This window comes from Mycteria americana, chromosome 13 (genome assembly GCF_035582795.1).
Source record: "Mycteria americana isolate JAX WOST 10 ecotype Jacksonville Zoo and Gardens chromosome 13, USCA_MyAme_1.0, whole genome shotgun sequence".
NCBI lineage: Eukaryota > Metazoa > Chordata > Aves > Ciconiiformes > Ciconiidae > Mycteria > Mycteria americana.
Genome location: NC_134377.1, coordinates 12,079,416 through 12,106,536, shown reverse-complemented (window position 1 = coordinate 12,106,536; position 27,121 = coordinate 12,079,416). Strand labels below are relative to the sequence as shown.

Below are 27,121 nucleotides of genomic sequence, written 5' to 3'. Positions count from 1 at the left end.
ACTCCGAGCAAACCAGACATCCGGTATTTAGAAATAAACAGTGTAAAGAGATTTGGGAAATTCATTGTTCATGCCAAGACATTTAAGAGGCATCTTGGTTCAAGTAAAAGCCTCAACTCATTTCCATTTTAATTTTTTTCACTTTGTTTTTTTAACTCTTGAGTTAAAGTTACTTCAAACCAAAACGGATCATTTCTGTTTCCAGTTGATCACAATGAAGGTAATTTGGCTTCCACTTACATTTCAAGGTGCTAATTTTCACCTAAATATTTTCTCTGTCCGTGAACAAGCATTTTACTGATGGCAAAATGTTTTGTTAAAGTTTCTATGCATCCCTAGTAATTCACAGAAATTAAAGCTGGCAACTCTTCATCTTAAACTACTGGGTTCAATTGCTGAGGAAGAAAGAACCCCCCCTTCACTACCCAATGCCTGGGTTAGCAGTGGTTGGAGGGAGACAGTGACCATTCAAGAGAGGTGTCAGACTCCACTGCTGTCTCCTCTCTGCATCACCAAGTGGCACTCAGAGGGCTAAAATCTACAGACACCATAGTCTGTAGACTGGACACTATTGGTCTGCAGTCCAATAAATTTGGATCCAATCCAGTCTTTGTTTGCTGTTTGCTTTAGGGTCAGCAGTCATTAAAGGCGATGAGAATCTTGGAGTGAGACCCAGTTAGCTGTCACTAAACACAGACGTGCAAAACTGGTGAAATTATTTATTTTTAGCAGTAAAGGAAAGTATAGTTGTATAGTGCATCTGTCCTGAAATGTATGCTTAGTTGTGGGATTGTGGTTTGTCTTTGGTCATGCTGTATATTTTTGAAGAGGAATTGAGGCCAATGGTATATACTTTGTCTCATGTGTATTCTAGATTTATGTGGAATGGATTTGAGAAAACATGACAGATGGGAAATAGATGAATGGTTTTTTTCCATGCAGGTTGGCAGTTCTTTTACCTGCTAGCAGCTTAAATAATGGAGGCTGGGTGATGACCAGGCATTAACACTTTCTGCTGCTCTGAGTGCTTTTCAAGAAGGGAGCAATTAATTCAAAATCTGCTCTCCTAGTAGTCAGGCTAGTATTCAGAATCTAACTCCTAGTTTAGATTAGTTTTGGTCACCCATTTTCACCCTGCAGACCATTTGCAAACATGCTCACTGCTGATCAAGACCCGTTTCTGCCACATTTGTACATACAAGCTCTTCTGCTCTGTTTGCAAATAGGGTTTTGATTTTTGGTCAACAACATGAGAATAGTCTAGGAAGTTCAGGTTCTGAGTGTGCCTGGTGTTTGTCAGGGAGAATTCGGGCAATGGTTACTGTGTGTTACTGGCATAGCTGAACATCAGGAACTGGAACCACTTACTCTTGTAGCCCTAGAGGATGTATCTGGCCTGTCGGGGAATGAGGAGAACCTCCATTGCCCTGAGAGAGAGATGGGCTATTACAGCTGGGCCTACATGAAGAGGGACTCCTCTCCATCCACAATGGCCATAGGTCATTGGATGCTTTGAGAGGATTCAACTCGCTGAGAGCACAGAAGTGCAGAATGACACAGATTTTGTACAATTTTCCTGTTGAGATCTCCTGCCTTCTTCAGCCTCCTTACAGGCCCCTGTGATGTGGCTGGGATTCTGTTCTGGGAGGCAGAGGAAGAAAGTCATTTCCAGAAACTTGACACCATCTTTTAAGGAGAAGAGAGAAGTTGAAGGGTAAAACTAGAACCCTCCAGTGCCCCAGCATGAGGTTTTCATCACAATCAAGGTAGGTCTTATAGAGTCCCTGCACCTGTGGGAGAGTAGGAGGACACCATGGCAGCATCCTTGTTTGCATTTTATCTTGGCACCTCTTCCCAAAGATTCAAGCACCTCACTGCCCTGGAAATCTCCTACAATGTCTCTGGAGGCAGCAGTACTCTAGTATACCTTGTTTCATGGTACTGTTTGCACAGCTGCAAATGGCACATGCAGGGCAGACAGCTTACTGCTTACTGAGCAATATTATGTTTATTGATTAGGCACATGATACGTTGGGAAACATTTCCAGAAAAACAGCAGTGTACGAGAGAAGCGCAAAGTGGAGTTTGTATGAATCCTGGATTGGTACGTTCGTTGCATGCAAGATGTTGTACTGTTGAAAGAGATGATGCTGACAGAGATGTCTGCAGTTCCCTGCATGCTTCCAGGATATTTGAGTTGAATTCTGCCAAGGGGGACTTTTCATCCTGCAAGCTTGGGCTCTTCTGTGGGGCTGTTGGCAGTTATTAAAACACAAAACCCTTCTTGCCTACAAATCCGTGTGCTTGATCTTTCCAGCCCAAATCCTACAAGTAACATGCACTTGTCCCCAGGGCAGCTTGCTCAAATAACCACAGCTCTGCTGGAAAAAGGGCCGTTTGAGCCTCAGGGAATTGGGAGGAGAGGTTGAATTATTCCCAGCATCCAAAGACCAAGAGGTTCCTTCTTCTTCAGCAAATGTTTTCAGTTCCCACTTGGTGAATTATTGCTAGGGATTTTTTTCCCTTCAGTGTTTCCATGAATGTGGTTGAGGCTCTGATCCAGGAAATGGGGGGAAAAAACCTCTGAAAAATGTATCGCACCATTTCAAAACTCAAGTGGAATTAATTAAATCCAAATTTCAACAGTGTGTCCAAAGTTGAGCTGGGCTCAAGACACACTTCAGAAGGTTTGATTTCAAAACAATCCCTTTGCTCACATGCACGTAGTTTAGGGAGGTTTCTATGTATCCAGTGCAAGGCAGGGACAGGGAGCTGCTGGGTACCTGAGCTTAGAGGGAAAAGGTAGTATTTGCAGGCCAGCCTGGAGAAAACCTTTTTCTGCCTGATTCAGTTTATCCTAATCCTCTGCTCAGCAAGCTGCAGACTGGAAAAAGAGTCAGGAAATAGTGTTGTGGAAAGGAGAGCCAAACCATTTGAAATGGAGATGCTATGGCTGGTACACTCACAGTTCTGCTTGCTGGAGAAGTAAAAAGAAGTAAAAAGAGCTAAGGGACAGTAGAGAAAGCGTTCGGGACATCAGGCTTGGGCTCAAGCAAAATAGTTTGGCAGTGAAAACTTTTCTGAATGGTGGGGGATGCTGGTCTTTTCCCAGCTCCACCACTGAAGTGGGCTTACCTTGGGGCTCTGAGTGCTCCCATCCCTCCATCTGTTAAATTAAGATAATGTAATTTACTGCCCCAGGGAAAGCACAACGGATTTTAAAAAATACTGCTAGTAGGGTGGAGCTTTCTCAGATGTTTTTCAAAGCCCAAATGCCAAATTCTTTCCTCATTTTCATGCATGTGTCCCAGCTAGCTGTAAGAGAGTTACACATGGGTCAGTGAGGAGCAGAACTTTAATGTAGTATTTAACAAATTCTTTCTGTCATGCCTGTTCCCTGGTTTTTCACTCCTTGGGGAGGAAACCAGCATCCCTCATTTGGTTTTGCCTTGTAGTGGTGACCTGAGAGAAAGTTGAGGGGGAGGACTCCTACATGAAAGATCAGTTGTGCTCCTTTAGTCTCAGCAAATGGGGAGATTTTGCATTTAGAGCCTGGGAACAGGGGTGGTTCTACCTCATTTCTGCCAAGCAGCAACACATGTTGCCAATATTTTTCCTGTGGATCTTTTGCCTGGACAGGGATGCTGTGGGTGAAGGTTCTGATGTGGCTACAGACACCAAAATGTCTCTTTTTCTGTGGAAGTTCAGGTGCACTGCGAGTTGATAAACTCTGTTGCAAGAGATGAGAGCTGAAGCATTTCTACCAGCTGCTGTTTGAGAGAAGGGAAACAGTAGATCTGTGCTGTACAACAAGTTTTACAGACTTTAACTTCATCACTACAAGAACAGTTTTATCTGTAAATGTAAATCATCGCTACACATACTACATAGCAGCAGCTGTACCCTGAAACACTGGGGGGTTTACTGGATGAGGATTACATGTTGCCCAAGCCGGCTCAGAATCCCAGAGTCATGCTTGAACCTTGGAATTAAAGGAACTGAATTCAGGGTCCTGACAGGTCCAGGAATCTATCTTGTTGAACTCAATAGCAGCTAGACCTGCTGGTACAACAAGGGGTATGGAAGGATGAGATTAATACATTTGTTCCAAAGCCAGATGTTACCCCTGCTATATTGCATACAGCTTTCTTCAGGCACAGAGGTAACACCGAAACCTGAGCCAAGTGATAACAAGGGCAGGCAAGCGCTCGCTGGGTCTGTGTGGCATTACCCATCCACCTTTTCCTGGCGGCTCCAAAACTGGAAACACATTAACAGAACTTCTGTTCAGGAGCTCAACCAGTACAAGGGCCATGCAGACATTTCTCCCTGTGAAACGGCTGCTGACAGCCTGTTTGATGCTCCATGCCTTTGGTGGGTAATTGGCATATCAGAAATCCATTTTCTCCTGCTTCCTTCTGCATTGCATCAGCAGCGTTGCAAAGCATGTTGCCTGATGCCGCATGGCAGCAGCATGACCTGAAACAGCATGATGAAATTGCCTAGACACTTTGTTTTCAAGCTGAAGAAATTCCCTTTCTTCCTTATCAACAGCTCAGGGAGGTTTGGCTTTGTTTTCATAGTGTGGACTTGTCTGCTGGAGCTGGACCCTGCAGCACCCTGGTACACTAACCTGACAGCATCTGGACCCAAACCCTGCCCAGACTGCAAGTCTCCCAGCTCAGCCCGTGCCACCAGCCAGGTAAGACGCAGCAGAGAGCTTTTGCCACGGTGGAGGAGCAGGGAGAGCTGTGCAGATTGCTGCCAGGTCCAATGGAGCAGAGTAAGACGCTTGCTTGGCTTTTGTCTCCCTTTTCTGTGCATCTCAGCAGCGCTGAAAGAGCTCAACATTCCTAGAAAACCCTGAGCCTCTTGTCCACAGCCCCTCCACAGCCGTGCTTGCCGAGGGCACAGTTCAGCCCCTCATCCTTCCAAACCACGCTCTCCCATTCTCCTTCTCTTTTTTGCTTTTTCTCACGAGTGTCGCTTCCTTTCTCATCCCCGGAGGAGAGCATGTGCTGGTATTACCTCGGGAGCAAATGCAATATCAGCTATTGCTTTCCCCACCAAACCACCTCAGGAGGTTGCCGTGTCCCCTGGCACCCTCCTATCCCTGCTTTCTGCTGGTACCTGCTGGGCTCTCCTATTTTCCTGTTTGCTGAGGCCTCTCCTGTTAGTTGGCCCATGTGTGTCCTCTGTCACTTTGACCACGTACCCTGCACCCTGTTTCCTTGCAGGTTTTTAATGTCTTCAAGAGGTAAAAAGCAAAGGGGGGAAATTATATCGGTATAAAAATACAATAGTTTCATCTTCCTGTTTGACTGCTCCTGGGATGCCTTCACATGTGGCAAACATACCCAGACAATTAATCTTGTGCACCCACAGGTTGTAACCGTAAAACAGTGCATGACAGATAAAGATGTATCGTCCTTCTCTTTTGTGCTGTGTTTTGGGGATTTTTTGGAACTCCTGCTTTTGCTGTGTCAGGGCCAGTTTCCCCACCTGGACCCCCAGGCATATTCTAGTGGATATGATAAAAGCAGATGCTATATGTCTTATGAAAATTACATATTGGGATCATCTTTTTCCCTCCTGTTCCTCTTTGAAGCAGAGAGGTAGCCAAAGTCAACAGAAACTCATAAACATGGAAGAAGGATGGGAGAGAAATGGCTCACAGCACTTTTGTTCTAGCAGGGCCTAAGCTGAAGTGGTTCAGGCCACGTGTCGCAGGGTGCAGGTGGTATGAACAAGCAGGCAACAACCAGCCCATTTGAGAGTGGTCTCTACAGCAAGACCGCTGAACAGGTCCCCCTTCCCGTGAGTGCCCTTGTGCTGGGGTGGAGCACTCTGGGAAACTCATATAACAAGAGCACATGCTGCTGCTTCAAGTGCTGGGGGCAGGAAACCTCTAAGTATAGGAGCAGTGACTGCTCCTTTATGTGTGTCTCTTCTGGCTGAGCTGACGACTTCAGACTACTACTCCCCTGCAGTTCTAGAATCTGGTTATCCAGCCCAGATACTCCCTGTCCTCTCTGCCATTCTTTGTGCATCTCACATCTTTCTGCATTCTTCCCAGTATCCTCTATTTCTCTGCGTTATAAGCCCATATTCTTCTATCCAGGGTTACTATTTACATGGGATTCAGCCTTTATGCAAAAGGCCCTATGGACATTAATCCTTAGGGGACTTTAAGAGGACATACTAGACAGTCACTCCAATATGAAACTGAGCCTGTTGCGCATGGCAGCCCGCCTTGGGTTAAGCTGCCTTATGCAAATTATAGACCTGTGTTTCATAGGGTATATGAGCTGTGCAGGGGCTGTGGGCAAAGGGAGGGAGCAACATGATGGACTGGGGTTTGTTTAACATGTCTGTCCATATTGTTGTAATTAAGTTAGTGCCCAGTGCAATACACGTATGTGCACTGTCCATCAGCATCTGTATCTTTCTCACACACATGCATACTGACCTGGGGTCTTCCAGACCTACCTCCCTAGTACACAGCCAGCCTGAGAGAAAGGACCTCAGCAGGCAGCAAGGATCCAGGCAGTAGGCACTTCTGCTTATGCAATAGGCAAACATTGTAGTAAATAACATGTGTAGCTTTGTTATTAAGCTTGATCTTCTTAAGGGGGCAATAAATGTTCTCTGTGATCATTTTTCTTGTAGAATATCAACACAGGATAAAATTGTGGCTCTGGCTTTGCTCTTCCTGCTCATTAGAGCTCCATGCTGCTTCATGCCATGGCCTCAATCTGTTGCTGTTTGCCATGACAGCTGCATGTCCCCCACTTCCTTCAGACTCATTTTGCACATGATTGATGCTGGCAGTTCTTGGGTTTTTCTTGTCTCTTCCCCCCCTGCCCCTTCTCACTTTTACAAAACCAACTTTGCAGCAAATTGTGTTTGATTTAAAAGGGATGGTTTGGGCAAGATACCTGTTTGCTGGAAAGCAAAATCAGGGACATCTGGCATTCATTGACTTTGAAAGGCAGAGAAATGACACAACTAAAATGCAGATACAGAGGATTTCCAACTACTTTTGGGGGGATGTTATTTTAGTAAATTGAACTCAGATAGATTTGTTCTACTTGCTCCTAGCCACAGCTCTGGATATAGTCTGGACTGGGCCACTTGTTTAATTATATACTACTAACAAACTAGCTTTGCTTCATAAAATAATTTTTTTTTGTCTCTGTTCATCTGCCTTTGCTTCCTCTGCACAGGATGGCTGCTTTAAGGCCTGAAGACATTTCTGGAGCCATCCCCTGAGTCACTAGCCTCCACGTTTCTGCCAGAAAAGCTGTTGTATCACATCCAGAGCGAGGTATGTACACTGTACCTGGGGAAACTTGAGCTGGGATCAGACAAAGCACTCACCCCCTGTTTCTAGGCTGATTTACAACAGGGGGTCCAGAGAATCACTTGGTCTGGTTATCTGGGCATACAGGTGGGAGTGAGAGAGATGCTCCCCTTGAGCTGGCCTGGCTGTGTGGTGCAGAGGAGCTGAGTGGTGCCCTCATGGCCTGGAGCTGTGAGGCAGCTCAAGCAATCCCGTCTGATCAGTAGTTATAGAACAAAAGCCAGCCCTTTCTAACACTTCAAAACAGTAGAGCTTTATTTGAACTTGAAGAGAATAAATGAGTCTTTGGCATTATGTGGGGAGAGGAGACTGTGCTTCTAGCTGCCAGTAGTGCATACTTTCTAATTCAAGAAGGAGCAGCAAGGCAGATCCCATAGACAGCATCAGGCGCGAACCCAAAAAAATCCTGGCTTTGCCCATGGAGAGACTGAGAAGTTGGATCCTCTAAAACAGAGGCTACTTTATGAGTAGTCAGAAACTGGGCCACACACAAACTGGGTATGTGAGGGTAGCAGGGCACTGCTCGCTCTGTTTTGCTGAGGGATCTCCAGGCAGGTCAGCCTAGGCCGTACAAGCCCCTGCCCCTGCAAGCAATGGATCACTCTGCAATGACCCCCTCATCTGTACACAACAGGTTTCATGTCAGCTGCCTCAAACTCCCCACATCCCCACTGCTGGCAGTGGTGGGGTCTGGATGAGTGTGAAACCAGCGTTTTATGCAGGGCAAAAGTATAACCCTCCCCATGTTTCTCTCACTCCCCTATTTGCCATTTCTGGCTGAATCCTCTGCTCCTCGCAGATCTTCCCCTGGGAACTGATTGAAAGAGCCTTAATAGTTTAATCCAAATTGCCCTCCAGTTCCCTGGTGATGCAATTAATTGAAAGCAGGATTTTTACCTCTCTGTTCAGCTTTAAAGTATCCCCTGGCCATCAGGCTCTCCTGCTATGAGATCTAAAAGTCACTGTGCAGGCAGCCAGTGGGCTGTATTAGCTTGAGTTTCTAAGGAGACAATGCAGCAAGGCATCAGGTACCTCAGTGTGGCAGTCCCAGCCTCAGTCAGTCTCTCTCACAGTTGTGGGCTATTGCAGTTTAGCACCAGGGGTTGTTTCCTCCAGCATTGAAACTTGCAGTAGCAAACTTAAACATTTTTTCCCCACAGTAATCTGCAGTGGGAGAGGTCCCTAGTGCCTCCCCATGACAGATTTTCTGTTGAGAATGTCTATGAATCTGCTCTCATTGCCACAGAATTAATCATAATTAGAGATAGAAGACAGTCAGGCCTTTTCTAGAGAGAATGTGCTGAAATGCAGTGAATCCCATGTAAAAATATTATGCCTCATACAGCCAAAGTAACTCTAAGGAGACAAAACTTGAGCTGACAAAATTCTGAGAGCTGGGTGAACTAGGCTGAATGGTGTGAGCCTGGGATGAAGAGAGAGAGAGAGACTGTGAGACAGTGTACCTCAGTTTACCTGTTTGACAGATGAGTAAAGGGAGGACAGAGCCTGGAAAGCTGTAGGGCTCTGCTTCCTATTACCTGTCAGAATTAGTTGTGAACAGGGTAGGGAGAGGTTTTAAGAGTTTGGTCCTGTTGCCATAAGCTCTGACTGACAGTGTCCTCCTGCCCACACGACCCACGATGGTGAGAGCAGACTGCGGCAGATACTTTGCAGGTGGACTCTGAGCCAAGGCTGAGTCCCAGTTTGGCTGCTCTTCCTTACAAAGGGGAAGGCATGTTTTGGTTTTCCTGGGCTGTCTGCAGTGCCTCTCTCTCCAGTCTGGGAAAGGTGCCAGCCCCTTCCAATGCCTTTCCCCAGTGAGCTGAATAACTCTACTTCCTTCAACCTGTCTTGAGCTCTCAAAATAGCATCCTCAGGTATGACATGACATATTCTGCTGCCCTGCTGTCTGCTGCAGACAGTCTTCTCGTTCTTTCTGCTTATCTCTGCTCCAGTTTATACATAGCCCTTGGGACTGGCATCCTTTGTCATGTTAGAGATGCCACAGGGACCTGGGGATAAGAGGAGGCAACTCTTGCTGAGAGCACTGGAGTCTGCTATACAGTGCTAATTCCCACAGCACTAGGATGCATCTTGGAGGGCTCCTAGGCACATCCTGGACTGGCTTCATTTCCTTTAGCTACCGAACTTCCCTTGGCGTTGGAGCACAGCATATCCCATAGCTGGGTTTTACCTGAGGTGGGAGACCCCATCCTTTTTAGGCCCCCTGAAAATGGTGAATTTGTGCAGACTATGAAGCAGATGTGATTACAAACCGTCCTCAGTTTAACTACTGCCTCTTAGCAAGGCCAACCCCCTGAGCATGAGTGCATTAGCCCATTGGAACAATGCTTCCTTGGCTCCTGAACCCCTCCAAGGCTCTGGCAGCCAGACGCCACCTCTGCTGCCAAGCTAAGCCTTGCCATGCTGTACGATGGGACAGGCTGCTCAGCACGCAGCCAGAGATGGGCCTGTTCTCACTCAGCTATTCAGCATCCCTGCAGACACACTTGTTATGCCAATCTCCATCCTACACAGCCCTCCATACAGGCTCATATTGCCCCTCTAGAACTACCTCATCCTTTCATCCACACCCTCTCCATATAAGAAAAGGCAAACCCATGTTTGCCCCATCCTTCGCTTCCAAAAAGCTGTGTCTGGACTGCTGATGCCCTATAGAGAAAGTTGAATGACCCCTTGAAGAGACTGGCTGCTAGGTAAACAGCCTGGCCCAGGCCACTGTAGAGCTCATTAGGCTAGTTTGGCCTCTTGCAGACTCTCTAAAAGACATCTCCCCCTCCCTCCTTTGTGTTCTTGCCAACTGAGCTCTGCTGCACTGCGTCCCTGATCTTTTCTGACATTAATTACCCTTTCCTGGCTCAGACTGCCCTGTTTGTGGCCAGGAAACCAAACTCGCTTGCGCCTGGAATCAAAGCAAGCTCCAGAGTTAGGAGGGAAGAGAGAGCGTCTGCTTCCTTGGATGGCTGACTGGAATAAGCAGGTGTCTCTGAGCCCTTCCTGTCCCAGAGAGAGCTCCTAGAAGGCTTTGCCCATTGCAGCCGAGGCTGGATCCGTCAACTGCTGAGCACCTGCTATGCCTGCTGGAGTGGCTGAGAGTGAGGGTACTTGGCCAGCTTTGAATCTGTGCCCAGCATCTTCAGAAATGCGCCAAACAGACCCAGCACAAGCACAATTAGAAACAGCAGTAGGAGTAAACCCTGGAGGCAGCCCATCTCCTTTCACATGTGACTTTTTAGGCCGCTAATTTCAAAGGTTTCTGCCTTCATTTCACCTAGGTGCCCATGACCTCCCACCTCTGTCACCTCTGAACAGCCTTACCCAGCAAGTGATATTGCTTCCAGCAGGGAGGTATGGGTTCCCAGCACCTCACATCATGCATCCTGTGGCAGTGTGACAATCCAAGCATGGATGCTGCTCTAAAAGCACCACTGAAGACTTTCCTAGCACCAGCCACATGCCCAATGCTGCCCACTTTCCCAGAGTGAGTGTGTTCCCATGCAGGCCAGAGCTTTGCTCGCAGAGTTGAACACTCTGAGGCTCTGAGCTGCTGTTGAGGGAGTACAGTTTTGCTGCTGGGCTTTTGGAGACTGCCACCAGCCTAAATTAGGAGGAAGAGGGTAAGTCAGAGAAGGGTAAACATGGACATGGCATTGTTCCCTGACACTCTTCCTACAGTGCCCTGAAGTTCCCATGACACACCCAAAGGAAACCAGCAGCACTTGGAGAGTTTAACTGGCAACTCACCAGTTACAAAGTCAAAATCCATATTAACTCCTATGCTTATAAACAGACAGAAAGGAAAATCCATACTTTCCTTGGAGAGAGCAGCAACGTGTCTTAAAAGGAGCATCTGTGTGTTTGCCACATCTTTGAGCCCGCATCCAATATAAAGTTATTTCTAAAATACAGCACCATCTAGTGCTGCATTGCAGCACCTCACGGCAGGCAGCCCGCATGTCCCCATCTCGGCACCCCACAGCACTGGGGGTCCACTGCTCACTTTCCCTGCCCAGTGTAAGACTATCTGCCTTTTGGAGTGGGTTTTGATTTGGTTCGTGTGTCAGATGGCAGTGTGTTGTCTGAGGGCTGCCTGAACAAGTCTCTTTGTGCCTCTGTGTATTTGCAGTGTTCCAGCAGCCTCTTGCATAATTCATGGAGAAATTCTGTCAAAACTTCATCCAAACCCCAAATCATATGTGAAATGCAGCTGGAAACCATCTTTGCAGATTAGAGCCATTGCAAACATCCCTTCCCCCTGCTCCACCACACCTTGTATTCCTGTGTGTTAAAGCCAGGCAAAATTTCTAGTTGTGCAGAAATCCTGGTGCTGAGTGAAACAAATATAGCCAGTTATATGAGCAGTGGCTGTATGCCTGTGCGCTGTAGAAGCATAGAAGTTGATGGACTATTGCTGAAGGTCCGTGAGGGTAAGAAAGGTAGAATCAGCAGGTTAAACTTCACAATTTAAAGCCTTGCATTTGCACTGGAAAATAAACTTCAGGAGGGTTGAAAACTGCTGATCGGAAGTATCTCTGAAACAGGGATTAAAAGTGCTGCAAACACCATTTACTAGGTGTGGAAATTGTTTGGCCAAGAGCAGAACTGGCTGATTATTATGGAGTTAATTGCACCTACCTTACCACCATCCCATCATAAAAAGCAACCTGAAAATGCTTGGCTTTTTCCCATACACAAAATTCAAGGTTTTAGATTAAAAACAAATTCTCTTCAGGTTATATCTAGGATTCACATACTTGGTTAAGCCGTGTAACGTGGTACTAGGAGCTCCTGCAAATCTGAGCAATCTTTAAATCAAAGCACCCTTGCACTCCTCTCCCCTTCCAAACCCAGGCACTATGAGGTGAAACCCTTGAGTTGTAGGAGCATGGAAGGAGAAACTAGTAGGGCAGGAAATGCTTGCATTGGTGCTGTGTGATTGACTCTTGCTGTATAGGCAGGTTTCCTCCTGCTTTTCCAGGGAGAAGGAATGTTGTATGAAGACAACATAGTCTGGCAGTAGCTTTGTCTGATGTAACTATGGGTAGTACTTGGGATGTAAAAAGTTTGTTCTGTGGTAACCAATACCACAATGGGGAATGATGCCCGAGAAAACCGTTTTCACAAGCTTTCACCACTTTCACAAGCAAGTGCATGATACATTTTCCCACATCTATTTGATCACTTATCCCAAAGGAAAACATGTTGTTTCTTTTCACCAGGCTTTGTTATTTCCCCTTTCCAAGAGGATGAGGCCAGCATCAGCATGAAGGTGTGAGAATTTGGAAGCAGAACTACTTACCATGTGCAAAAGGGGACTGTTTCCTTGTGACACCAACAAAATCAAAACTACAAAGTTTATAGTTTGGAGCTCGCCCCAATGGCAGTAAAAATTCCATTGTCCATTTCGGTTCTTTTGTTTATTGAAACACAAAAGCCAGAAGTGTAGGAACTTGCTTTCTGTGGCTCACAGCAAAGGCAGGGTTAAAGGGTTGGTATGAACTAGTTCTCAGACACAGCTGCATCTGAGACTCCAGGAGGTTCTCCTCTCGGAGACCCAGGCCACAGTCACGAATGGTGCAGCCTTGTAAATCCAGCTGGCCAAAGCATTTTGCTACTCGGCCATCAGGAAACACATTTTGTAGATGCTGTGGCACGTGCATATCTCTTTGGTCTTACCTCCACGTGTCAAATGAGCCTCTCTTGCTGATTTTTTGCACAAACAGGAGCTGCTGCCTCGCACTGGAGCAGACTGGACTCTAGTCTCTCATAAATGCAGTGTCTGCCCACCAATATCCTGCCCTGAAGGAGAGAAGTTCCTAGGCCCTGCCAAGTATCAAACACCAAGAACGTGTCCCATGGAGACAAGGCCACACAGCAGCTTCCATGTGCGGGCACTCGCACTGAGTCCTTCCTACGGGGAGTCTGAATTCAGCTGTTCACACACAGAGAGTTGTGGTAAGCGAATACTCAAATAAAAAGCGTCGGTAAGGCGTACTTCTGTGTACCTCCCCTTAGTGCTATCTTGGCCTTTCCTGGGTCAAGGTGGGATTGTTCCCTGTGTTTGCTCCTAGAGCTTTTATTTCTACTTCTACCAGCCTAATTATGAATGTCCTAGCTGAGAGTGCTTTCCATTTCCTTCATTTGCTAGGCAACCAAACGTCCATACATTTCCATAGGGGTCTGTAAACATCCCATGGTACATTCTCCTAATTAGAAAACAATGTCTGTAGTTGTGTTTACATTGCTATGCTTATTAGGAAGTAAAATGCTGGGTTGGTTTTGTGTTATGTGCAACCTGAGATTGTACATTTGTGTGCTGTTAGGAGGATTTTTTAATTGGTTTTTAAGAAATGTATCTTGGGGGTTTCTTGGTTTCTGAATCAACACAGACAGAGGGTTTACAGCTAGCTATTGTATGAAATTACAGATCACATGTTCCCTGTGAACTTTCCCTAAGTTTATTCAACTCCAAAAATGCAAGTTGAGTTAAAGAGAAAAAAACTGCATGGGTTCAGCAATGAGCCACCTCCTTGGGAGGCATTACTTGTGATCAGGCGGTAAGTTTCAGGTCAGTTGGGCAGAGCTAGTAACACATTATCTTAAAGTCCATGAATATCTGTAAAAAGGGGAATCAGAGGTTTCCCACATTTCTAGGAAGATTCATAGTATTCTAGACACATAAAGAGGGAATCCATGAGTTCATCAGTTCTGATCTTCCATATAAGGCAGGCTGTAGTAATCAAAATCAATACCAGATCAATGTCTTTTGAACTGAATATGTGTTTGAGAAAGGAGTCCAATCTTGCTTCAGAGGTTGCCAGTAGTGAAGAGCTGACTGCTATCTTAGTAAATTGTTCGAGTTGTTAGAAATTTTCACTTCAACCCCCAGCCACCAAATCTCATTATACCTTTTGTCTGCCAGAATGAAAAGCCTATGGTCAGTTTTGTTCCCCATATTGCTGCTTCAACAGAATGCAAGATCACTCCATAACAAGAAGAATAGATTGCAGTACTGGATGCTTCTGCTTGAAACCTATTTTGTAACCTTTTAATTCAACTCATGGCTCTTGTCTGAACCTTTTCCAGTCTAGCAACATACTGTGAATGGTGGACCCAGGCCCAGGCACTGTATACTGCCAAATGCATCAGTACCAAATGCAAGGGTGGTGGAATCGCTTTTTGTTACTGATGACGTTACACCACAGAATCACAGAAATGTCATTTGGAAGGACCATTTTTGGAGACATGATCACCATCTGTTGCCTTACAGAGTAAGGCAGATCTTAACTCCCTTTGACAATCTGGACCTGGCTCCTTTCTTTATTAGCCACCTTCACGAACGGCTGAAGGCTGTGGCATGGAGGATCAGCAGTACTACAAGGTCTCTAGGAGTCCCCATTGTGTTAGTCACTAAGGGCGCAGACAAACAGTGGGACATGCCTCTCTGCCTAGCTGCAACAGAAAGAGCCCAATTCAATGCTAACCCTTAAGCAAATAGCGCACTGACCTCCCAGTTAATAGAGCAGCCCTTCTTGCTTATTTTATTCCCGGCATTTGAGCTGCAGCACATTCCAGTTGGGTAAAAAGACTTTGCTGTTTGGAGCATGCTGGAGTCAGGTGGTGAGCATACCAACAGCCAGACAGGATACTGCGCTTCCTGTGAGAGTAAACACTGAAAGTCATGCAAAGCATCTTTCATTCTGGCTTGGCCGCAACAGCCAGTACAGCCGCTGGAAAGGAAGGGACTTCACAGAGACAGAGAGATTATTCTCTTCTGGCTTAGAGACTACCTGGCCTTTTAATCATATTTGAAAGCCTGTATTTTTAAAGGTTGCTCACTTTGTTGGCAGAATGTGCACCCGCAAACCCCCATCTGCTGGGAGCTTGCAGTCTCACTCAGGGATCTGCTATGCAGGAATACAACCAGTATGTGGATGCTCTGCACCTCTTAAGTTTTTGCCTAAGACTACAGCATGGGATGACTGAAGGAGCTCTTGGGCTTATCCCAAGTCTGTGTTCAAACATAAACTAAGAGAGAAACGTGCAACTAAGAAACAGTCCGGATTTGCCTTGAGTAATTGCACCTCTGGACAGCCTTTTTTAAGGGCTCTAAGCACTATTACCACCAGGAGAGTGACACTGGGTTTCTCTTGGGGTGGTTTTGGGTTTTTTTTAAAGAGGCAGTTCAGAAAGTCATCAAGGGAATGTCTGAAAGTTTCAGCAGGCTTCATACAGAGCAGAGGCAGAGCTCCTTTGGCAGAAACTCCCTGATCTATTAAGTCATCTTCAGAGTTCACAGGGACTAACCTGAAAAGCTAGATTTCTCCCCAAAACTACATGGAAACCATTTGCTAGGCATTCAGGACACCTTCCCATGTGGTGTGGTTGTTGACATATGAATGGACTGAAACAGATGCTGATGGTATCCTTATTGTTGCATTTTACAATCTGCATCATTCACAGTCCCAAGGCCAGAGTGAACTGCAGCCATTCCATGCGGTTTGCTGATGTCTCCAGATGGTCATAGTGAGGATGAGCACAGGAAAGCCATTGGGATCACAGTAGCCAGCAGATTCTGCAACAGATGGTTCTCACCTTTCATCATAACATTTAGGTGTTGTATTTTATACTATTTGGGAGCCTCCCATTGGAGTGGGCTGGAAGGAAATCAAGCCCTGTCTAGGCATGTTTGAGCTGTGTTTCAACAAATCCTTTAATTTCCATAAACAAGTGCAGTTAGAAATCTGGCCTTTACTCCTGTCTGCCTTTGTTCCCCATCTGTAAAATGGAAATGGCAGCACAGTCTGGCTCATGGGGGTATCTGAGGAGAGAAATATCACCACTGTGCAGGAGTAGCTCAGCTAAAACAAGTCACAAGAGCAAATCAATACCAGTATCCACAGCCAGGTCCCAACAGGAATTTTCCGTCACCTTGTGGAATGAACTTTTCAGTTTTCTGACAATCAGTAAACATGAGATTATATTTAAGAAAAAAAACTTGTCTTTCATACAGATATCCACAAAGTTCATGGTGTTCAAACAAATTTTCCCAAGCTGGTCTATTATATTTGTTTTCCTAATGGAGAACTCAATATTTTCATTTTTACTTGCAAAACTGTATTTACATCAAACTTTGTTTTGATTTTATAGACTCTAACACTATTTTTAGGGTTATGTTATTCACTGAGGCTTAAAGCCAGTCATCTTGGTAAGTCAGACTTTATGGCTGTTTTCATGAGATCCGATGTAACATCAGTCCAGGCCTTTGGAAGGAAATGGCTTTCAGGGCTGCCAGTTAATTTGTGAAAAGATACTGCACGGATATCCTCTCCCCATTGTGCATTTCTTCCCTAATAAAACTACAGCATGTTCTAATACTTTAACGTCTGGAAGGGTTTTAATATCTCTTCCCTCTTGTCTAGCAACGTTTTAGGTAAAGAACCAGATACGATACCTTTTTAACAGAAAAGAAAATACCTTAAAAGCACTGTGATATTTTTTTGGAGTGTTTCCAGCTGATCTGTTGGTCTGTACTTTGACAACTGGCTTTATTTATAGTCCATGCAGTATTTTTAAAGTATTTTATTGCTTCTACAGTGTAAGCAGAGATCTTTGGAGAAAAGGAGGCTTGATGGGGATGTTTTGAGAGTTGTGTCCTGCAATGTGCTCTGCCTACTGAGGTTTTCATCATAAATCCCATTCCCTAGAAATGTTCTTCTGCAGATTCGAAAGTTTTTTACCAACATCAGTTGTCTTCAGTATCCCAATGAGAAATGTATTAGTGTGGCAGTTTCAGCATGGGAAAATGAGGTGCTGGAGGGAGGCTGACTTGCATGCAGTCTGTAAGGCATCAGTAATGAACACAGATTTCCTCGACGTGATTTCTCCAGGAGGAAGCAATCACAAATGGGTTGGTCCTAGCATCTTAGATGCTGTTTTTTTCTTTTGCAGCATACTCTGTTTTCCAGGATCTTCCACCTTTTTTTCCCAGGCAGTAGACTTGCAGTGATGGTCCCAACCTCCTCTACAATGCACTTGTAAGTTAGGAGATTTGGCACGCACCCCTATGAAACACCAACAGATGTAGCACACCTCTGCTCCCCGCCTCCCTGATCTCTTATCTTGGCAAGCCCCTCACTTTACAGATCTGACCATTCCTTGCAGGTTGTTTCATTCTCCAATTTTGCCCTAATGTTTTTGCTATGGTGTCTAAGCTGAGCTGAAGATCTGGAGAAATTCATAGTCCTATGTGATTAGCTGTGCCAGTAACAATTGTTACTGTCTGAGCTGGTTTTTGACATCTATTCCAAAAAGCAAAGCTGTTTTTCCTTCAGAATCTATCACATTACTCCAAATAGCCACATCCTTTCAAAACATGCTCCTGTGCTGTTCATACACTCCTCTGGAAACCACTGTCTTCAACTGCTATTTTTCATGATCATATGCAATTATCCACTTCCCAGTTTCTAGTTCTTGCTCACAGCTGCTGTCCTCTTCCACAGCAGGAAAATGACCAGCAGCTTCATACTTCGTATACAACATCTGCAAGACAGCCATGAAACCGTACAGAGATAGGATAGCTGCTGTCCTGTCAGGAACATCTGCAGAGAACAATCACTCCTCCTCCAAGTAGACCCATCATTCTTGTGCAACAGATGATGTGTTTAAGGATGTGGATCAAGGCTGAAGGGATTCCAAGGTTATATTCCACCCTTTGCAAAAGGTACCCCCAGGATCTTGGATAAAGCATTGAATCTCCCTGTCACACTTCACCTTGTGAAATGCAAGGAGTGCTTCTGCCTTGACTCCTTTCATCTGTAGGGACAGTAAACACTTTAGTGCAAGCAGTCTAAGGAGAGGCACAGACAAGCCCCAGTTGTGTTTGGGATTGGTATTACACTAGCATTTATTGAAAACACAATTAGAAATGTGAGTCTTAAAGTCACAAAATACACCTTTGAACTCCATTCTTCTCCTGTTGAGGGACAAACCAAGGAATGTAATAAAGTATTTGGTAGAAACAGTAATAAGTGCATGCTCAACAAGTTCTGAATCTTATTCACTTGATATCATATTGAAAAAAACCTTCTAAATATTGCAAAATCTCATGGACTGGAAGCTTTAAAACTTTCTTATAAATTACAGCGCTATTATAACACAGAGTTATATTTCTTTAGTGCTTAAAAAAACTACCTGTCCTCAAATGAAACATGTGAAATCAATCTATTCCAATTCCTTTTGCATTATTCTCTTTACAAGCTGGAAACCTAACTTATCTGTATCTGATCAAGTGCCAATAATGATAGTCTTTAAGCAAAAACTTACCCAAATTCCTGGCGTGGTTTAGTTTCAAGATAACCAAGTACAGATTTCCAGGGTGTTTCTGTAACTGATTTTGTATTTGGTGTATATTTATGAGAGATTTCTGTCATACAAGAGAGGACAGGGTCATTCAGCATTTGGCTTTGCATCTAAATTACTGGTGTTGGTATTTACTTCCTAGTCATTTTCTTTCAGCTATGGGAGGATTATTGACAGTCCATTGACAAGGACTGGGATGTGGCAAGTTGGTCCTGGGACATACCTGGATACAAGGACGTTCCCATGTCTTGGTTCTGGTAGAGAGGGAGGGTCTGGAATTAAACTGCATGTAGTGTACGTTAGGGTGTGCATTAGTGTATGACAGTGTCATCTACTGCTACGTTCGGGCCTCTTGCCCCTTTGCAGTTAAAGGATTTCCAGGCTCAGCACCACAGAAAGACTCTCGCACCAGCCCTGCCAGGCAGGCGTGTGTTTTCTGTCCACAAGGCACCAAGGTGATTTGTCTATGCCAAGGCCAGAAATGCAAGTCCAGGTCAGAGACTGGAACTCTTATGATTTCTGTCTGTATTATTGCGTTGAAGCAGCTTCCAGCAACGTGAATCACAGTTCAGAACTATCCTCTACAAATGCAGATCAAAAAGACTATTATTGCCCAAAAAAACCTTTCACTCCATGTGCAGCTTGAGAGAGGTTGGTGTGTACCAGGTAGTATGGGAGAGAGAGAGATCATGTCCAGTGAGGAAATCTTACAGCCCACGCACCTTTGTGATACCCCAGCTGTATGAGGATTTTGCTGTGCCATTCAGCCCTTCCCACAGTGGCCTGGATTCAGCATTTTGGCTGGGTGCTGTATACTACATGTCTTTGAGTGAATGATTCACAAGCTCCTTGAAGTCTCCAGCTAAGCCAGCACGAGCACAGCTGTTTATATTTTTATCTTGCTGTTTTCTTTTTCTTTGGGGTAAATCTTAAAATGAAACTTGCCTTGAGAAGTAGAGGGTAATGTGGGAGCCTTTCTGGTTCTGCACTTACTGGAATGGGTACAATCATTCATATTTTGCCCAAACTCAGTGAAATAGCTGAATATTTTCTAGACAGCTGCCATGTCTAATCACACTTATTTGTGTTTAAATTTTGACGTATGGTTCCCATTTCTGAGAAGCCTTCATGCCATCTAATGGACACCAACATTCTTTTAAAATTGTGGACACAGGCAGAAACACTGCTTGACATTAGACTCATTCTGAAACAAGGTAACCCTATTTAGAGTTAATTATGACCCCTTGAGGGGAGCTGGCATAAGAAGCCCTGAGAATATTTACAAAATTGGGGTGTTAGTCCAAGCAACATTTATTGGGCTTGAAATAAACCCACATCTTTTTTCTTTTTTCTTTTTCTTTTTTTTTCAGTTTGAGAGGAACAAGTATAATTGAATTGGCAAAGCGTTCTCCCTGACATTGATTTTTACAACAACTTTACCTTTTAGACAAAGTCTCACATGTTATTGATTTGAAAATTCATTGTGAATGTTTTAAGATCTGGTTTCTGTCTGCTCTGGGGAAAAGAAAGAACAACACACAAAATAGTACAGTGTAAAGTACAGGTCAGGAGCAGAACAGTACATATGATGTTTTCCTGCTTTTAAACCCAACATTTGGCTGTATGTGTTTCCAGAGTTTGTTGTTCCTGTTGACTTATTTCTCTCTGCAACTATGACAGTTATGACAGGGGCACAAGCTACCTCTAGACTAATTTATGGGTGTGCCCATGCCCATGCAGAGCTCCACTGTTCAGATGTCAGACAACTCTCTTAAGGGGGGGGAACCAGCAAGTCATCTTTGGAAAATACTCTCTTACTTTTGGTTTTAATTAGTGGTGCTCAATTACACGAAGGCATTATTGTATCAACAGAAAGGCCCCCACTGACTCTTTTGAGGTCTGGAGTATCACCTTGCACCAGAGGAAACCACATCTATATGGCAGCAATCTTTCCCTGGAGACTGAGAGTACTCAGCTGTTAGAGATGGGTTTACACTTTGCCTCTCTGGAGTATTTGTTGTCTGTGATGCTTTATTTCCCCCTATGTTTTTTTTTCCAGGCAATGTTTAAATGGCACAGGACTGGACAAAGAGCTGATATGTACATTGGACAGATATCATTTAGGTAGGCATTAGGATATGGCTTGCCTGAGTGCTATTCGGTAATTCCTGAATTTGAATCATTCATTTTCTAAAATAACATTTCCCTATGCAGTGAATCACTTGTGACTCTACCCTTGTGATTGGGACCTCAGGATGGACCAACTCAGAGACTCTGCAGCCTACTCAGGCCTTCCTAAATAACACAGCCTAGTTATTGCCTCCCTATTAATGATATTTGTGGTATTTCACAGCTATATTATCTTGTGGTGGCAACCAAGGGACAATGCAATCAAGAATGAGTCTTTGTGCATTGGAGAGATATGACATTATGAGATAATTTCTTCAATATAGAGTAAGAATTGATCAGCACATGTGGATACTGGAATTGAAAGGGATACCCGGGCTTGGAGAAATCCCTTCAGGCTATATGTGTACAAAGGCAATGCCATGCAATCTCCAGGCCTCTCGGGGCCCACATTGTATGGTGTTTTATACATACATCCTAAGTTTATTCACATTCTGGAAAGCTGCCCCAGGAATGTCTACAATCTGGCATGTAGCATATTACAGTTGCGTTGCTTAAAGCACCCTTCAGCCAGCAAATCCCACCCTGTTCCTGTACAAAGACTCCTCTCTGTAGCTGCAGGCTCAGATGGGGTGTAGTCTCCTGCAGCACAGATGTTTGCTCACCCTGCGTCTTGTTCATCCCAGCAAGAGCGGCATATGGGCAGGCTCTGCAGGTGGTTAGACTGTGGGTGTGTGGACCCCACCTGCATCACCTGCAGCATCCTTTGTGGTGGAGGAAAGACCCAGCAGATGGAGAACTCATCACAGTCCTCCATGGGGATCCTTCCTTTCCTCTGCTCCTTAGGCTCACTTGGGAAATAGGTGACCTGGAGACCTGGTAGCCAGTACTCAAAGCTGAGATGAAGCCAGGCCACATTTCCTAGGTGACTCTTTGCAAAGAGGAACTGGTGCACTGACCTGCTTCAGGTGGCAGTGTCCATAAGAAGTACAGTGGAAAACAACAGAACATCGTCTGAGAAGAAACAGGGGAAAACTGAGCAATACAGACTCCCTAATTCACACATTACCCAGATGCCCGGAAGCTAACCTAAGTCCAAAGGGCTGCAGTGGTTTTTTTTAAGCTGAATAGTTCTTCTCATTAGGGACCAAGGTAATTAATTGCCTCAGCAAATAATGACATGTACTGTACCACGTTGCTTGCAGAAGTTGCTGATGCCCAGAAGCAAAGATAATACTACATTCCCTCTCTATTCTCCAGCCTCTCCCCTGAGAATTCACATCAGTAACAACCCATTAGATCTCAACACTGTTTCCAAGAAATGTGGCTAAACCAGCATTTCTTTGGAGGTAACAAAAATAAATGGGACTCAAAAGAAAAGCAATTTACCTAGGAAACTCTGAGAGCTCCAAACATCAGCATATCTCAGCTTTCTTGGGATTTTTTATTTTTATTCTGCGTTTTCTAAATGGCATGGATTCAGTCCCTGTAGATGGGCCGTGACGGCGCACATCTGGTTTTATGGTTAAGGAAATAGCTGATTGAATCGATACAGTCAGCACAGCTGACTGGAGTAAATAAAAGAGGATTTGAAGGAAGCCTTGTTTTCCTCTAGATGGATGAGTCCACCTTCAGCGCTGTTGCAATTGCCCTGGAGTCAGTGGAGTGACACGAGGGGAGAAGAGCGGTCAGTGTATTTCTTCATGAACTGAGCTTGCTTGTTCTCTGTCCATCATAACTTTGGTTTTGTGAGAACGCAGCTCTTTAAAAAGCGGCAACCGTTTTCTGCCCCACTCACCAGTCAGTAACAGAGAAAGCCGGCAGGCTGGGCCCGCTGCAGAAAAGTGGGACTGACCCACTGGGTAAATCGTTTCCATCGCAGGACTCCACAATTGCACCTAGTGATTCTGCGTGGAGCAGTTGTCAAACATGAGTTGCTTTGTTCTCACAAGCCCATGGGAAAGGATGGGGGAAGTGGTAGGAGAAAGCTGTGTGTCCAAAAGGGTAGCAGTGGGAGGCGTTGGGGATTCAAACCTGGCGGCAAATCCTGCCTCAGTGTAAATGAACTGCAAAACTCCCATGGAGCCCCGGGGTTTTGGAGGCTGCAGGCTCGTGTTTCTCTGCTCCAACCTTTTAGGCACAATACAACTGTAAAAAATCTCTGTGGGGACATGTGGGAAAAAAAGTCCCAATCACCTTTTGCAGTGATGGGGCAGCCAGAGAGTGGCACCTGGAGAGTTTGTGGGAATGCACGATGGACCCGACCTGTCAGGAGGATCCCCTGGGTGGGCAAAAGGCTACAAGCACCAGTTTACTGCTCCCTGTGTTTGCCAGGCACGTATGAGATTCCCACAGAGCAACTGGCTGGCTGTAACCATTCCAGCAACCTATCTTTAAGCTGATAATTGAAGGTAAGACACAGACCTTTAAAAAATACCTCATATTTATTTGTTGTCTTTGTTCTCCTGGTTCAGACCATACACAGAGTCCTTCAGGCCCCTCTTTGCTTTCAAAGCCTGTATCGATCACAGCTGTGAAGTTATCATCCTAGGAGTGGTTTGTCCCAGGCAGTGGGAAAGTTATTTTCTTAGGCACCTCATTGTCACTTCACATTCTTGGGAACTACTTAAGAGCGGGATCTGTTAGCTTTATGACAAATCCCTTTATTTACATGGAGGGATGGCAGTTCTCAGTTTATCCCACTAAAACATTTCAGGAACGCCTGCAAACATTAAATGCTGGTGCAAGGTTCATTCCGAGCCATCCCCAGGGCTGGTTTGCTCCCACTGCTGCAGCCTGGATCACTTCCTACAGACACAGCCTGCACCTTGGCTTTTATCTTCTCTCCTTGCTGCAGCCAGGTCACTGTCTCACTATAAAACCCGAGCAAAGAGAAGGCAGGTGGATTTTTTTTCTAATGCCTAGGGGCTGTTGGTGCTCTGTGGCCCTAAAGCAGCACAGCTGGGCCTCATTTAGCTAATTCGACCTCTCCAGAGAGGCCTCTTGAACAGTCTCTCACGGGTAATTCTAGTGCAAAGCTGTAGGTGCTCTCCACACCCGGGGAGGGCAGGGGCTTCCTCGTGTATAATTACACTCCACTTACAAAGAGCACATGAAGAAATACAGATACAACTCGCTTTGGACATGCAGCGATGTCTGTAGTTTCTGCCGCGAAGAGCTTTTGGCTTACCCTTCGTTTAAAGTCTGTGTCACCTGAAGGCCCCTGGCAGCAGCCCAGCAGAGGAGGTGTCACCTGCCTGCTGGAGGGCTCACGTCCTGCAGGTGTGAAGCGAAGGTGTCGGTGGGAGCTGGGTTCCTGAGTGGAAGGTACTTGGCTGTGTGTTTGTTTAAAAACTTGGGCGTGAAGGAGAGTCTCTTCTTAGGTATTGCTTTTAAGGCCTACATCTAATAGCTGAAGCGCTTCTGAGTGTTTAGGGGGTGACAGAGATTACCTGGAGGCCCACCAGAAGAGGAGCTGGTGCCCTGCGGCTGGCTCTGGTAAGAGTCCTGCTGGACCCTGTTTCTTGGTATTAATCAGACTGGGCTGCCTTATCTCAGCTTCACCAGCCCTAAAGACTGGACTTAACGAGACTCCATCTCTGTGCTGTGAGAAGGGTAAATCATGGTATTAAACAGCATTAAAAACTCCAGAAATAATGGACCTAACAATTTAAAAAAGAAAAGATGAGCCTGAACAATAGGTTGTTGGTCCTTCTGAAGGATTGTATGCAAGTGTGTAGTTTGCATGATGTCTGAGAAAACGTAAGACTGAGTTGATGTCATTTAGTAATACCTTTTTCTCCCCTAGAAGATATTCGGCTCTGGGAAGAGACATGGAGGAAACGTCTGACAGATTTGCACGACAGAGAGCAGTGCTTGCTTGGTAAGTGAACTTAGCAAAGAAAGAGTGATGGGCGTCCTCATTGTGGCTGGTTCTAGGGAAAGTTAGTCTCTATTTGCTTCCTATGGCCTGTTTGCTACTGAGTTTGCTCTCTGCATCTCTGCTGGGAGCATTTGGCCCAGCATTAAGAGAGTGTATCTGCTGTTAATGGAAATTGTGTTTCTGAGTGACTACCAAGGAAGGAGTTTTCCAAACTCTGCTAGTATTTCAGTGCGTGATCTGGAGCAAACAGGCTGCCTCTCCACACTTCGATTGATTACTCTTGAATAAAGTGGACTTTTAGTGCTTGCCCACAGGGGTGTTAAAAAATGTAAAAAGTATTTGCAAATTAAAATGCTTGAATGAAAGGCTCTGGTATGTGTAATCATCGAGTATCACGTTAAGTAGGAAGGCAAACTGTCAGGGGAGTTCCTGGCGTTACATGGAGCCTAGCTTGTCTCACTTAAATAGATTTAATAAGCTCTGCTAGAATTGAAGAAAGGTTGCATTTAAACGTATTTATTTGAATTTACATAAGCATACATCAAAGAGAAAATAATCCAGGCTCTTGGTTACTTCAGTCTAGTTTTTGATAGTTAATACTTCATCCCTTCCAGCATATCATAAAGTTCCTTTTCATGGTCTCAGAAGAACATAAGGAATTGAGTGAAAGGAGCTGAGCTTGTTACTCTCTGTGACTGTCTGGAGGTTCAAGGTAGAGCCCTGTCTGTGTTTCATTGGTTTTTCCATGTTCGTGTTATGTCTGACACTCCAGTGCCCTTAGAAAGACAAATGACAAAGCCTAACAGAACAGTCATACCTTACTTGGCCTTACCTTTCAGGACTAAGCAGTGACCTAGATGAAGGTAGAGGAAACTGCCACTTTGGGAATAGGTGATCATTCAGTGGTCAGTGCAGGGCTGACCAACCACCTTGCCCCTTTGAGCTGCATTTTATGCTCTTGGTATGAGTGAGAGCAGATGATGTGTGCTATGTACTCAAGGGGCGGGGAGTTATTAATGAGCAGGAGATGATGTGGGCTTCCTAGTGTCCCAGGGAAGCTGGTGTCAAAGTGACCCTGGAGCACAGATATCTGTATGATCACCATCCCCAACAGCAGGAGGTTCAGTTCAGCAGCCATGTCCTGGTTGGACTTACGCTGCTGGCGAGTGGTGTGTAGCTAAGACTTGCATGTTGGCCTGCCTTAATTAGGGTATTTTCCTTGGAAAGTAGTATGTGGGTCTCTTTCTCTTGCTGGGAAATGACCAGAGGCCAATAATTCATCTTCTTGTGTCTCAGTTTCCCAGCTAATAAAATGGGGCTGCTCATCCTGCTCCCCTCTACTTACACAAAGCTTTATCCCTCCTGACAGCAAGCGTTATGTTCCAAGAACCAACCCTTAACACAGCCAACTTGTACATCTTGGGTGACGTGGTCTCATCCAAAAAGCCAAGCAGAGCCCTTGGCAATTGCAGTCGGAACTTAAAGGCCAGTCTGTGGTCAGAAACAAGAGTGTGTTTTGTTAATACAAGCTACAGCCAACTCTGCCAGCTGTTTCCACACTTTAGCAAGTGTTTCCTACTCAAATAGAGAAAATGGTTGATGGGAACTGAACCAGATACAGCCATTCTAGCTAATAGTGAGGAGTTACACCCACGGAGAAGTTGAAAAAGACACTAGATGTCTCCAATGCAGTATGTACCAAACTGCCAGATGTTTAGGATCCCTTAAGTCATCTAACAGGCCTTTTCAAGGCGATGTTACTCTTGAGTATCATGGCTCTCCTGAAAAAGCATTAAAGCGAACTAATTTTAGCTTTGAATTATGAGATTTTTCTCCAACAGAAGGTGTCCCTGAGGACATGAGGGTAGACTTTTATTTCCAAAACGTTGCCTTTGTATATTTTTAACGGATCATCTGGATGAAGTTCTAATGGCTGGTTAAGACTGTCTGATTTATAGCAACAGCTGTTCACCTTTGTAGATGGGGAGATTCTTGGAGATACTAAACACATTTATGAACTTGATATTCCACACCAAGGGTCAGGTTTTCTTGCCTCATTTTTTCACAGGTGTAAATCCAGATAGGCTCCTGTGAAGTCAATGAAATTGCTCCATGAAAGGCATGGAAATCAGAGTTGCAGGAAACAGCAGATCAGTTATTTCGTTCTCCAGTAGACTGAATTTTAGAACCCACAGCAATTGGAAGGGATTAGGGTTGAGAAATGTACCAAAGTAGTGATAGGGTGGTCCTGCTGAGTGATGGGGGAAAATGCTGATTCTTGCACGATGCCTGGGGAGTCATTTCTTCATATGGCTGTAATAGATGGCAATCAGACAGCCCAAAATTAGGAAGTAGAAAAATAAAAG

General features: G+C 45.0%; 1 long non-coding RNA gene across 2 annotated transcripts in view; it reads left to right on the top strand.

Annotated features, from left to right (window-relative positions):
* The first annotated feature begins 1,750 nt into the window (after positions 1–1,750).
* Positions 1,751–27,121, top strand: part of LOC142416668 (uncharacterized) — a 35,656-nt gene continuing 10,285 nt past the window's right edge. The window contains exons 1-6 of one of the 2 annotated variants that reach the window (XR_012777788.1): positions 1,751–1,766; positions 4,555–4,702; positions 7,227–7,327; positions 13,108–13,339; positions 17,887–18,107; positions 20,805–20,870. This is a non-coding gene — a long non-coding RNA (uncharacterized LOC142416668). Of the gene's footprint in view, positions 1,767–4,554; positions 4,703–7,226; positions 7,328–13,107; positions 13,340–17,886; positions 18,108–20,804; positions 20,871–27,121 lie in introns of those variants that run through there. The other variant, XR_012777789.1, reaches the window with a different exon arrangement.